The sequence below is a fragment of the Hemitrygon akajei genome, chromosome 9 (genome assembly GCF_048418815.1).
Source record: "Hemitrygon akajei chromosome 9, sHemAka1.3, whole genome shotgun sequence".
NCBI classification, from domain to species: domain Eukaryota; kingdom Metazoa; phylum Chordata; class Chondrichthyes; order Myliobatiformes; family Dasyatidae; genus Hemitrygon; species Hemitrygon akajei.
In genome coordinates, this window is record NC_133132.1 from 17,400,984 (window position 1) to 17,413,008 (window position 12,025).

Genomic DNA, 12,025 nt, shown 5'->3' on the forward strand with positions numbered 1-12,025 from the left:
ACACCAGAGGGAGGCAAAGGGGGAGGGGGCAAGGAGATAAGGTGAGAGTGGAAAGGGAAGGGGAAATGGTAAAGGAGGGCATTACCAGAACTTAAAGCCATCGGGGAAGGGCTGTTCGATTGTAACAGGCCTCACCATAGACGAGCCTGCTCTACATTAACCCACCTTCCCCCCGGCAGATTCCAACACTTCTAAATGTGAAGACATTGGGACATTGGAGGATTCTGTACCGTGGGACCGTGTCCGTATAGTGATGCTGTGGACAGAAGCTTCCCAGATAATGAGATGGATTGTTGCTCCCTGTGAGACCGGCCACACTCAGGGTGGTGGACTGGTCATCAGCAGACATCCCACCATCGTGATGTAGCAGCCACACGACGTGGTTAAATGACGAAAACACAAAGTAAAAAGCTAATGAAAATAGTCAAATTGCTGCTACATGTTGGTCACTGATTCATATCCACTTTACCTCAGCAAGTCACCGTGAGAGGGCAGAACTGCGAGGCCCAGTGTTAGAGAGCTGCTACTGACCGTGAACATAGAATCATAGACCCCAAACAGGCCATTCAGCCCATCAATCTGAGGCCAGACTGCCATCCTGCCTTGACCCATCATCCCCTGTAACTCTGCAAACCCCTCCCCTCCATGTACCTGTGCAGATTACACTGAAATGTTGAAATCGAAGCCACATCCACCACTTGCGCTGGCAGCTCGTTCCACACTCTCACCACCTCCCCCTCTCACCTTCCCCTTCAGCACATCAATGAAAATAATTGGCTGAAATCGCTTCTCACATTTATGCAAGATCGACAAGCCCAATTTATTGGGCACAGGACACACCGTCTTTAATTAGCCACAAAGTTAACTTAAAACCACACATGTTAGAATATCAAGCAACACACACAAAATGCTGGTGGAACACAGCAGGCCAGGCAGCATCTATAGGGAGAAGCACTGTCGACGTTTCGGGCCGAGACCCTTCGTCAGGACTAACTGAAAGAAGAGATAGTAAGATATTTGGAAGTGGGAGGGGGAGATCAGAAATCATAGGAGAAGGCAGGAGGGGGAGGGATGGAGCTAAGAGCTGGAAAGATGATTGGCAAAAGGGATACAGAACTGGAGAAGGGAAAGGATCATGGGACGGGAGGCTGAGGGAGAAAGAAAGGGGGAGGGGAGTGCAGAGGAAGATGGAGAACAGGAAAGAAGTTATAGTGAGAGGAACAGAGGGAGAAAAAGAGACAGAAAAGGGGAACAAATTAAAAAATAAATAAATAGGGGAGGAGGGGCATTAACGGAAGTTAGAGAAGTCAATGTTCGTCGACAGTGCTTCTTCCTATAGATGCTGCCTGGCCTGCTGTGTTCCACCAGCATTTTGTGTGTGTTGTTGTTTGAATTTCCAGCATCTGCAGATTTCCTCATGTTTGTGTATTAGAATATGATGCAACCAACAATGCAGTTACGAACATATTACAAAATAAACAGAGTTATCCATCTGTATCCAGTATACAAACAACATATACACATTTACACATCCCCATCACCAGAGGCATTGAATATTCCACCGTGTATGATGGGAAAGGCACCAGAAAGTCAACCCGAGCATATCAATCCAGTGAAAATACCGGGGAAGACAATGAAGTGTGTATGTTCAGCTGATCGATAAGACAATGTCTGTGTTTGTATGGAGTGTGTTTACCAAGCATTCTCCGTCACAATGGCTGAATTCGGCATCTGTATCTTATGGTCTCCTATGGTCATAGATCCCTGGGCAGCTGAGCAAGTTGACAGACCGAAAGCCCATGAGATAAAGGAGCATAATTAGAACATTAGGCCCAGCGAGCCTGCCCTGCCATCCCTTCATGACCGATTTCTTCTCCTGTTGCAACTCTGTTTAATTTCTGATCCTTTGGGCTAGTGGTCGCCAACCCATCGATAGCAATCGACTGGTCAATCTTTAAGACTTCCCCAGCAGATCCCGAAAGAAATGAAAAATAAATACACAAATACTGTTGAGAGATTATTTCCGGGTTGTGGGGTTTTAATTCCGTTCTTTCTGCCCAGTGCACATGCAAGTAACTCCCAGGCCACACAGTGTACTTCAGTGGTCCTCAACCACCGGACCACGGACCGCTAACCGCGAGGAAACAATATAATTTGGCGATATGAAACGATATGAGTCAGCTGCACCTTTCCTCATTCCCTGTCACACCCACTGTTGAACTTGAACCCACACGAGGTCATCAGTCACCTAAACGCAGGGACACCCTCGCACCAGGTATCACTGGCTGGCCTCAGGTAACCGGCCACCTCGCACAGCCAGCAGGAAGTGCCGTTGCTACTGGCCTGGAGCATGGACAGATGGCCGCCGCCTCTAAACCTGTTTACCACACCGAATGTTCGTGGGGAACCCGGTGCTAAAATATTCACAGACAACCTAATTGGACTCAGGGTTTTGTAAGTAGCAGAGCAGGTGCCTCACTGCGATCTACTGAAAGTCTTCCCTTGAGACAAACTTTCGTCGGCCGATAAATCCTACAAGGGGGGTGGGCGTGCCCTGTTGCACTCCTCGCTCCAATTTATCAGTGTGAACTGGGAAATCATGTCATCACCTGTCACTTGTAAATGTTGTAAATCTTATCTTCAAGGGAACTTATTTTTACTCTTTCTTATATCTTGTCTATTATTTCTATATCTGTGCACTTTTAATGCCACTGTGATACTGTAATTGCTTTCGGGATCAATCAAGTCGCTCTCTGTCTCTCTCTCACACACACACACAGTTGAGATGACTGGAAGTATTGGATCTGCCATGATTCAATGGCAGAGCAGACTTGCTCGGCCGAATGGCCTATTTCTGCTCCTCTAACTTTTGGTCTTGTTCTGTCTCGCACACAGGAGTCTGGCTGAATGACAATTACACTTGAACGTGACGACCATGAGCAGTACCTGCCGTAAGTCGGACAGGGAGGCCTATCCACGTTGTCAATTTCTGCACCTGAATCTCTCCGTCTACTCACACTCACGTCCCACTGGGATTTTGTACGGCTCGGTACAATCGGCAAACCTTCTTCTAAACCACCAAATAGTCTGGAGCGAATTGTTTCAGTTGTTTTTGTTTGTGAAGAACGAATCTCTGTCGGACCGTGTTCAATGTTAATGTACTGTTCACTTTCTTACACCGGGGGTCCTGAACCACAATCAATGTTACGATTCAGCCTCACCAACACCCTGTCCAATTGTATTTCTAATTTCTAAACCCGAACTCCTTACGTAACTCGAGCAGAATAAACAAACACCCAGGCCGGTATCCTAGCAACAGTAAGGACTTGCAGCTGAGGCAGACAAACGGGTTTGGTAAAACAATGCCGAGGACTGTTGGGGGTCGGGCCGAACACTCCGGGAGGGGGAGGCACAGAATCACAACTTTAAACAGAGAATAGATTCTTCTAGAAAGCAACAGGCCAGGGTGAAACCGTGCAGCCTCTCGCTGTCCATAAGTAAAACCCCACCACTTGATCATACTGGTAACTTTAAAATGGTTTAACAAGGAGGAAGATCCCAATAAAGGCAAGTGTGGGACCTGGATAGTGAAGATGTAGGCCGTGGTGAAGTGATACGGAATCTCCAGTACAAGATCGACAAACACTGGAGGGATATTTTCCCCGCTGCCCGCACAATCACGTTGTTAAAATTAAGCTGGTCGGGCATTTAAGAAGGCGTATAATATGTTGGCCTTTGTTATTCGGGGCTTTTCTCGAGATAATGTTGTCGCTCTCTAAAAGTCGAGTTAGACGACACTGAGAATTTTGTGTTCAGTTCCGGTCTCCTCATGATAGAAAAGACGTGTATGTTTTAGATTGGGTGCCTAGGAAACTTACCAGGGAATTGTTTCGGTTTGGCTGTATGCTGGTATAAGGCTCAGTCACGGTAAACTGGAACTTGAACTTGATACTGCACACACAAAATGCTGGAGGAACTTAGCAGGCCAGGCATCAACCAGGAAATATACAGTGCTATTAAACTGTTCTGACAGGGGTTTAAACCTGAATTTTTTTCTGTAACTTCAATTTGATGCGATATCAGAAAGGTAGATAAAGTAGCGTTCAGAAAGGTTCTAATCTGTAGATAACTGAAAAAGTGTGATCTAGGCAAATTATATTTATTAGACTACTGTTCAAAAGACATAAAACAATCATCCATAAATAAATCACGAATACATGTTATTCCCTTTGTTTTCCATAAAAGAAAAGCTTGATCAATTCTAGATGTTTGAAAGAAAAATTAGATTTAATAGAACTTGACAGGATAAATTTATTCAATCCAAAAAATTTATGAAATTGAAACCATATTCGTATTGTATGTTTAATTATTGGATTTATCATTTGCTTATTCAATTTAGTAAGCGCAAAGGGAAGTGCAGCCCCTAAAATAGAAGGCAATGAAAACCCCTATACAAACTCCCGCTCGAGGTTCATCCAGCTCTTGTGTCAGCAACGTTAAATATCGACTATTAATTGCCCAGTAATAAAATCGAAGATGCGGCAAAGCCAAGCCGCCTTCCTTTTTTGATTTCTGTAAATATTTCTCACTTAACCTGGGATTTCTATTCTTAACCATATAACAATTACAGCACAGAAACAGGCCATCTTGGCCCTTCTAGTCCATGCCAAATGCTTACTCTCACCTAGTCCCACTGACCCGCACTCAGCCCATAAGCCTCCATTCCTTTCCTGTCCATATACCTATCCAATTTTACTTTAAATGACAATACCAAACCTGCCTCTACCAAATATATGAAGAAATTTTGGAATCAATAATATCAAAAAAAAGATTTAGGGATAAAAATTGATACCACCTGAAATAGATACAGAAATTTAGGTAAAATAATCATCTTAATAGAATTAATTCTACCAATCAAAGATAAGGACAATGGGGACCATTTAGTAAAGAGTTGTTTAACAGGATCAATTAAGGGTAAAAAATTAACTTTAAATAGATCCTTATGCTTCTTAGTAATTCTAACACCCAAATAAGTCATCAGTAACCAGTCTGAATGGTGATTGTCTATAAATAGGAACTTGCATATTTAATGGGAAAAGCTCACTCTTATCAAGACTCGATTTACAACCAGAAAAATTACTAAACCGAGCAAGTAGTGTTATTACTGCAGGAATGGGTTTCTCTGGGTTAAAGATATATAATAACTGGTAATCTACATATAGTGATACTGTATGCGTCCCATTCCCACAAATAATGTCAAATCTATTTGGTGAATCACGAATAGCAATTGCCAAGGGCTCCAGGGCAATATGAAATAGTAAAGGGCTTAAAGGACAGCCCTGCCCAGTACCTCAAAAAAGCCGAAACAAAGGGATCTCTGATTATTGGTAAATATAGCTGCCAAAGGTGTATGATATATCAATTAAATCCAAGATAAAAATTTTCGACTAAAATTAAATTTCTCAAGTATATTAAATAAATATTCCCATTCAAGTCTGTCAAACGCCTTCTCAACGTCAAGCAAAGTAACACATTCTGAAGTATCAGCTGAAGTAGTGTATACAATGTTCATTAACCTCCTAACATTAAAATGTGAGTAACGATTTTTAATAAATCCTGTCTGATCCTCGGAGATAAGTTGAGGCCATACCTTCTCTAATCTAATTGCTAATATTTTGAAAAAGATTTTAGAATCCACATTCAACAAACATATAGGTCTGTATGATGCACATTCAGTAGGATCTTTATCTATTTTAGGAATTTAAGAAATAGATGCTTCATAAAAGGATTGTGGATTGAGGGAAACACCGGTGATAGGTTAAACCTGGAGAGGCGGGGATGAAGTAAAGAGCTGGGAAGTAAATTGCTGATGCAGACAGAAGGCCATGGAAGAAAGGAAAGGGGTGGGGGATACACCAGAAGCAGGCAAAGGGGACAGGGGGCAAGGGGATAAGGTGAGAGAGGGAAAAGGAAATAGGAAATTGGAAAGGAGAGGTGGGGTCGGGGTATTACTGGAACATAGAGATCAAGGTAAGGCTGTTCGACTGTAACAGGCCTCATCATAGATGAGCCAGGTCTATATTAACTGGGCAGATTCCAGCACTTCTGAACATGAAGAAATTGGAGGATTCTGTGCCATGGGGCCGTGTCTGTATAGTGGTACTGTGGACAGAAGCTCCTGCGATAATGAGCTCGATTGCTTTCCCTGTGAGACCGACCACACTCAGGGTGGAGGACTGTTCATCATCAGCAGACATCCGCCCATCGTGATGTAGGAGTCACTCGACATGTTTGAATGATGAAAACGCAAAGTAAAACACAAATAAAACAGCCAAATCTCTGCTACATGTTGGTCTGATTCATATCCGCTTTAACCTGGGCAAATCACCGAGAGAGGACAGATATGTGGAACCCACTGATAGAGAGATGCTGCTGACTGTGGTGACCATAGAATCACAGAACCATAACAGGCCTTTCAGCCCATCTACCTGGTGCTGAACTACCATGCTTCATAGTCCCATCGACTCGGTGTGTCACTATTCAATCCTCTCTCATCTATTTACCTATCCACATTAATGTTAAATGTTGAAACCGAAGCCACACCCAGCACTTGTGCTGTTACCTCTTTCCACACACTCATCACCCTCTGAATGAAGACCTTCACCTTCATGTTGCCTTTAAGGATTTCAGTTTTCACGTTCAGCCCATGACCTCTTGTACTTGTCTCACAGCTACATTGCACCATGGAGTTAGCTGTTCATTGTGATGGTGATCACTGTGGCAGAAATCCGTCAGGTTGATGAACACAACCAACACACACAAAATGCTGGTGGAATGCAGCAGGCCAGGCAGCATCTTTCGGAAGAAGCACTGTTGATGCTTCGGGCTGAGACCCTTCGTCAGGACTAACTGAAAGAAAAGATAGTAAGAGAATTGAAAGTGGGAGGGGGATATCCAAAATGATAGGAGAAGACCAGAGCGCAGGGGGGGGGGGGGGGTGGGGTGGTGAAGCTAAGAGCCAGAAAGGTGATTGGCAAAAGGGATACAGAGCTGGAGAAGAGAGAGTTTCACAGAAAGGGAGGCCAAGGGAGAAAGAAATGGGGGGGGGGGGGGGGGGGAAGCACCGGAGGAAGATGGAGAGCAGGGAAGGAGTTACTGTGAGAGGGACAGAGAGAGAGCAAAAAAAGGGAAATAAATAAATAAATAAAGGATGGGGTAAGACGGGGAGGAGGGTCATTAACGGAAGTTAGAGAAATCAATGTTCATGCCGTCATGTTGGAAGCTAATATAAGGTGTTGTTCCTCCAACCTGATGGCATGAAATCCATTTCGCTGAAAACCTATGCTCTGTCTGCCACAGAAAGCAGGATCTCCCAGTGGCCACACATTTTAATTCCACATCCCATTCCCATTCTGATATGTCTATCCATGGCCTCCTCTACTGTCAAGATGAAGACAGGAAGATCAGGATGATGGGTTGAAGGGGTTTTCCTGTGTTGGTGTGACTGTGTCTGTGTCTGACTAATGGGATAGGAACTTAAGAGTGATGGGCCAAAGGGGCATTCCTGCACTGCCCTCTCTGTGGGTTTCTTTAAAGGGATGGTTCAAAGTGGTGTACCTGTGCTGTTGTGTCTGTGAATGATTTTCATGGGATAGGAGCAGTCTGCTGATGGGCTGAACGAGTGTTCCTGTGGTGTCGCCCTTGTGACTGACCCGACAGATCCCTGACTATGAGTTGAAAGGCATCAGGGTAAGCATTTCTCTTGTTTGCTAATCACAACATTCAATGATGGGCCGAGGGGGTGTTCCAGTACTCTTTGTGTCTGTGACTGATTCTAATGGAACGGGAGACGTCTGGTGATGGGCTGATGGTGATTTCCTGTGCTGTTGCGAATGTGACTGACTCTTGTGGGACTGGAAAATTAGGAAGGCTGCTTCGGCCCATCAGAAGGTTTCCTATCTCGATAGGGCCAGTCACTGACAAGTCAGGACTGGATCACAAATTCAGGCTCACCCTGATGTCCCTGTCCCATTACAGTCAGTCATCGACACTACAGCACAGGAACACACTTGGGTCCATCAGCCTGATGTTCTGGTTCCATTAGAGTCTGTCACATACAGAACAGCACAGGAACACTCCTTCGGCCCATCATCCTGATGCTCCTATCCCATTAGTGACAGCTGATCATCAAATTGTTCCTGACCCATTAGAGTCAGTCACAGACATGACAGCAAAGGAAAAGCCTGTCAGCCCATCACCCTACCATTCCTGTACCATTGAAGTCAGCCACAGACACAACAGTACAGGAACTGATGACAGAGATTATGAAAGGAAACAGGAGATCTGTCAACTACTGCCAGATCAGGGAAATGTCCAGTTAAAATTGATACTTGTACCCAGCTACTAGTCTGAGAGTTATTATTTCATTAATCAACTTGTCACTCTCTCAGGAATTTTATTATCAAAGTGATAGATTTTTCAGAAGTACTGTCCTTTATTACTTTATCTTACACTTCTGAGCATTAATTCCTCACTTTGCATCGTTTTTCAGCTCTTTATTTAGCTTGGATAATATTTGCATGTTTGTTTCTACTCTGAAACCTGGTGCTAAGGTCACTCGTCATTTTTGACTCCCAGAAGAACCCCAAGGGTCAGAAATTAAACAGAGATCCAGCAGGAGAAATCAGACTCAATGGGCCGAATGGCCCTGTTCTACTCCTTTCTCTCAGGGCCCTTTGGTCGATGAATTTGTGCAGCAACGTTGAGGATCTCTGACCATAGGCGACCGTGAGATACAGGAGCGCTTGGTAAACACACTCCTTACACACACAAACGTTGTCTTGTCACTCTGCTGTCCTTCGGCTAAATGGTCTCACTTCAGTGTCTTCCCCGGTGTATTTTATAAAGGGTTTTAAATCAGGTTGATACGACTGGGTTGTCTTTGTGGTGCCTTTCCCAACATACACGGTGGAATATTCAATGACTCTGGTGATGGGGATGTGTAAATGTATTTGTTGTTTATATACCGGATACAGATGGATAATCCTGTTTATTTTGTAACATGATTGTAACTACATTGTGAGGTGCATCATGGTCTAATTCTGTGTAGTCTCAAATGATCTTTGTGGGTAATTAAAGATGATGTGTCCTGTTGCCGAATAAATGGGATCGTTGCTTTCAGTAGGTGAGAGAGGTCACACTGGACAGACATAGGATGAAGTTATTTTTGTGTTTTCTTGTTGCAATCTGTTTTTTTTATTGGCTACTTTCTTTTCACTATTTTTGTGATTTTCACTTTTTTGACACACGTAGCAAACACCTTTGCACTAAGCAACTCCAACCATTATTTCCTTCGGTTAACGTGGCCCATCCAGTCCGCTTCATCACTTCATCATGGCTGATCCATTTCCCTCTTAACACCATTCTCCTGCTTTTCCCCATAAACTTTCACACCCCGAAAGTTACCGTAGATTCCGGATTTTAAGCCGCTACTTTTTTCCCACATTTTGAACAGCTTTGAACTTTGCGGCCTTTAAAACGGAGCGGCTAATACATGATTTTTTTCATGCCGCCTCGTAAACATTTTGCCTCATAACAGTAGACCAATAAAATTGATGAGTAGTTCACTGAGGTCCAATGAAATTGTACGATAAATCAAGCGCACTTTCACAATTAAATTATTGTAAATCAGTCATTTGTACTCACCCTCATCAACATGGAAAACACTCGAAGAAAAGCATTGTGCTGCCTTTATGGCAGTTATTTAGTTTATAATATTTTCGCTTAGTAATTCATTTTCTAGTTAAAGTTAGAACTGTTTTAACTATATTTGTTTTCTGTACTACATCGCGGGATGCTATGACGTCACACCCGGTTTCGCCGCGTCTTGTGGGAAAAATGCCGTTTGCGATAAACGGAAAGGAGGGGGGGGAGCGCATTACGCGAGCGGCATTGGATCTGAGCGAACGCTGCTTTTAAGTTAAAGGCGATCAATAACTTTTCCTGGTAGGCTGCAGTATATATATTTTTTACCAGTCGTTAGGAGATATTGGAATGTTGTTCAGTAAAGAAGTATACGCAACGTATATTTAAAAGTAGCCGCGTTACGGGCACGGTTCGAAAAAAAGCATTTGCAATATGTATTTGTTTTTGTTACCATATGGATTTAATTAAAAGTTAAAAAATCCTCACGTGTAATATCTTTCAGTGTAAATATCTCATATTACAACATGGGACACCTGCGGCCGAAAATCCGGTGCGGCCTTTACAAGTAAAAAATTGATTTTCTTTCTAAAATTAGAGCCAGCGGCTTTTAATCAGGTGTGCTCTGTAGTCCGGAATCTACGGTAATAGTCCACCGACCTCTGCATTAAACACCCCCAGTGACCTGACCTCCACAGCCGCCTGTGGCAATCCTGGGGTCCATGACGTGACCACAGATTTGCTGCATTCCTTCACACTGCCGAGAAACCGGACATTAACCCTGAACTCTGTCATCACGTTCACCTTGCAAAATGAATCACTGCTCACTCTCCAGGGTTGAACTCCACCGGCCACTTCACTGCATCCTGTCCTTGTCCTGTTGTAACCTACAACAGCCTTCTGCACTGTCCACAAGTCCACCAACCCTCGTGTCACCTGCAGAAGAGGAGACTGGCTTGTTAGTAAGAGGAATACCCAGTGTGTAGGACAATGATTTGACGGTGTTAATCAACCTGATGTATTTCTGTCACTGTCACAATGAATAGCTAACTCCATGGCTAAATGTATTTGTGGCTTTTCTTCGTCGGGTCTGTGAGACAAGTACAAGAGATCATGGCTTGAACGTGAAAGTTGAATTCCTTAAGGGGAACATGAAGGGGAACGTCTTCACTCAGAGGGAGATGAGTGTGTGGAACGAGCTAACAGCGCAAGTGGTGGGTGTGGGTTTGGTTTCAACTTTTAACTTTAACTGATAGGTACATGGACGGGAGAGGTTTCGAGATTCACACACTGGGTTGATGAGACTCGGCAGCATGGTAGTACCGCGCCGGGTGGAAGGGACGAATGGCCTGTTTTGGTTCTATGATTCCATGTTCACCACAGTCATCAACAGCTCTCTAATAGTAGGTCCCACATTTCTGCCCTCTCACGGTGATTTGCTCATTATCGCAGAAGCTTCTGTCCACAGCGTCACTACACAGATACAGCCCATGGTACAGAATCCTCCAACGTCTTCACATTCAGGAGTGTTGGAATCTGCCCAGGGAGAAGGTGGGTTAATGTTCGTCTACAGTGAGGTCTGTTACAGTCGAACAGCATTACCTTGATCGCTTTGTTCCAGTAATGCCCCCCACCCCACCTCTCCTTTCCCATTTCCTATTCCCTTTTCCCTCTCTCACCTTATCCCCTTGCCGCTTCCCCCTTTGCCTCCCTCTCGTGCTCCTCCCACCCCTCCACCCTTTCCCCTCTCTCACCTTATCCCCTTGTCCCCCTTCCCCCTACAAAACAAAACGAGAAAGAGCAGGCGAAAAACACAGATTTCAAACAAACTATAAGACTGAAGAATGCACACAGTCCATGGTCCAGATCGAGATCAATTTCTGTATGCAAAATGCAGAAAATGCTAGTTCAAACTTCTCCAGAGACAGCAGTCGGGCACACAGGCTCCCCACTCTGGCAGCAGAGCGATCACACCAGCGATCAAAAAGCAGTCTCCCTTCTCTCGTAGCAAAGCAATCCCAACAGCGATCAAAAGGAAGTCTTACTCCAGCAGCACAGTGATCCTAGCAGCGATAAAAAAAGGCAGTCTCCGTCTCCGGCAGCCGAATGATCCCACCAGCGATCAAAAGACAATCTCCCTCTCTGGTAGCAGAGCAGTTCCACCAGCGATCAAGAAACAGTTTCCTCCAGCAGCAAGCGATCCCACCAGCGATCAAAAGCAATGAACCGGAATTGAGCCCTGACGAAATGACGGAGAAGATTCAACTGGCCAAATGGCCCGATTGTGCTCCTATATCTAATGCCGTTCTGGTCTAACAAACCC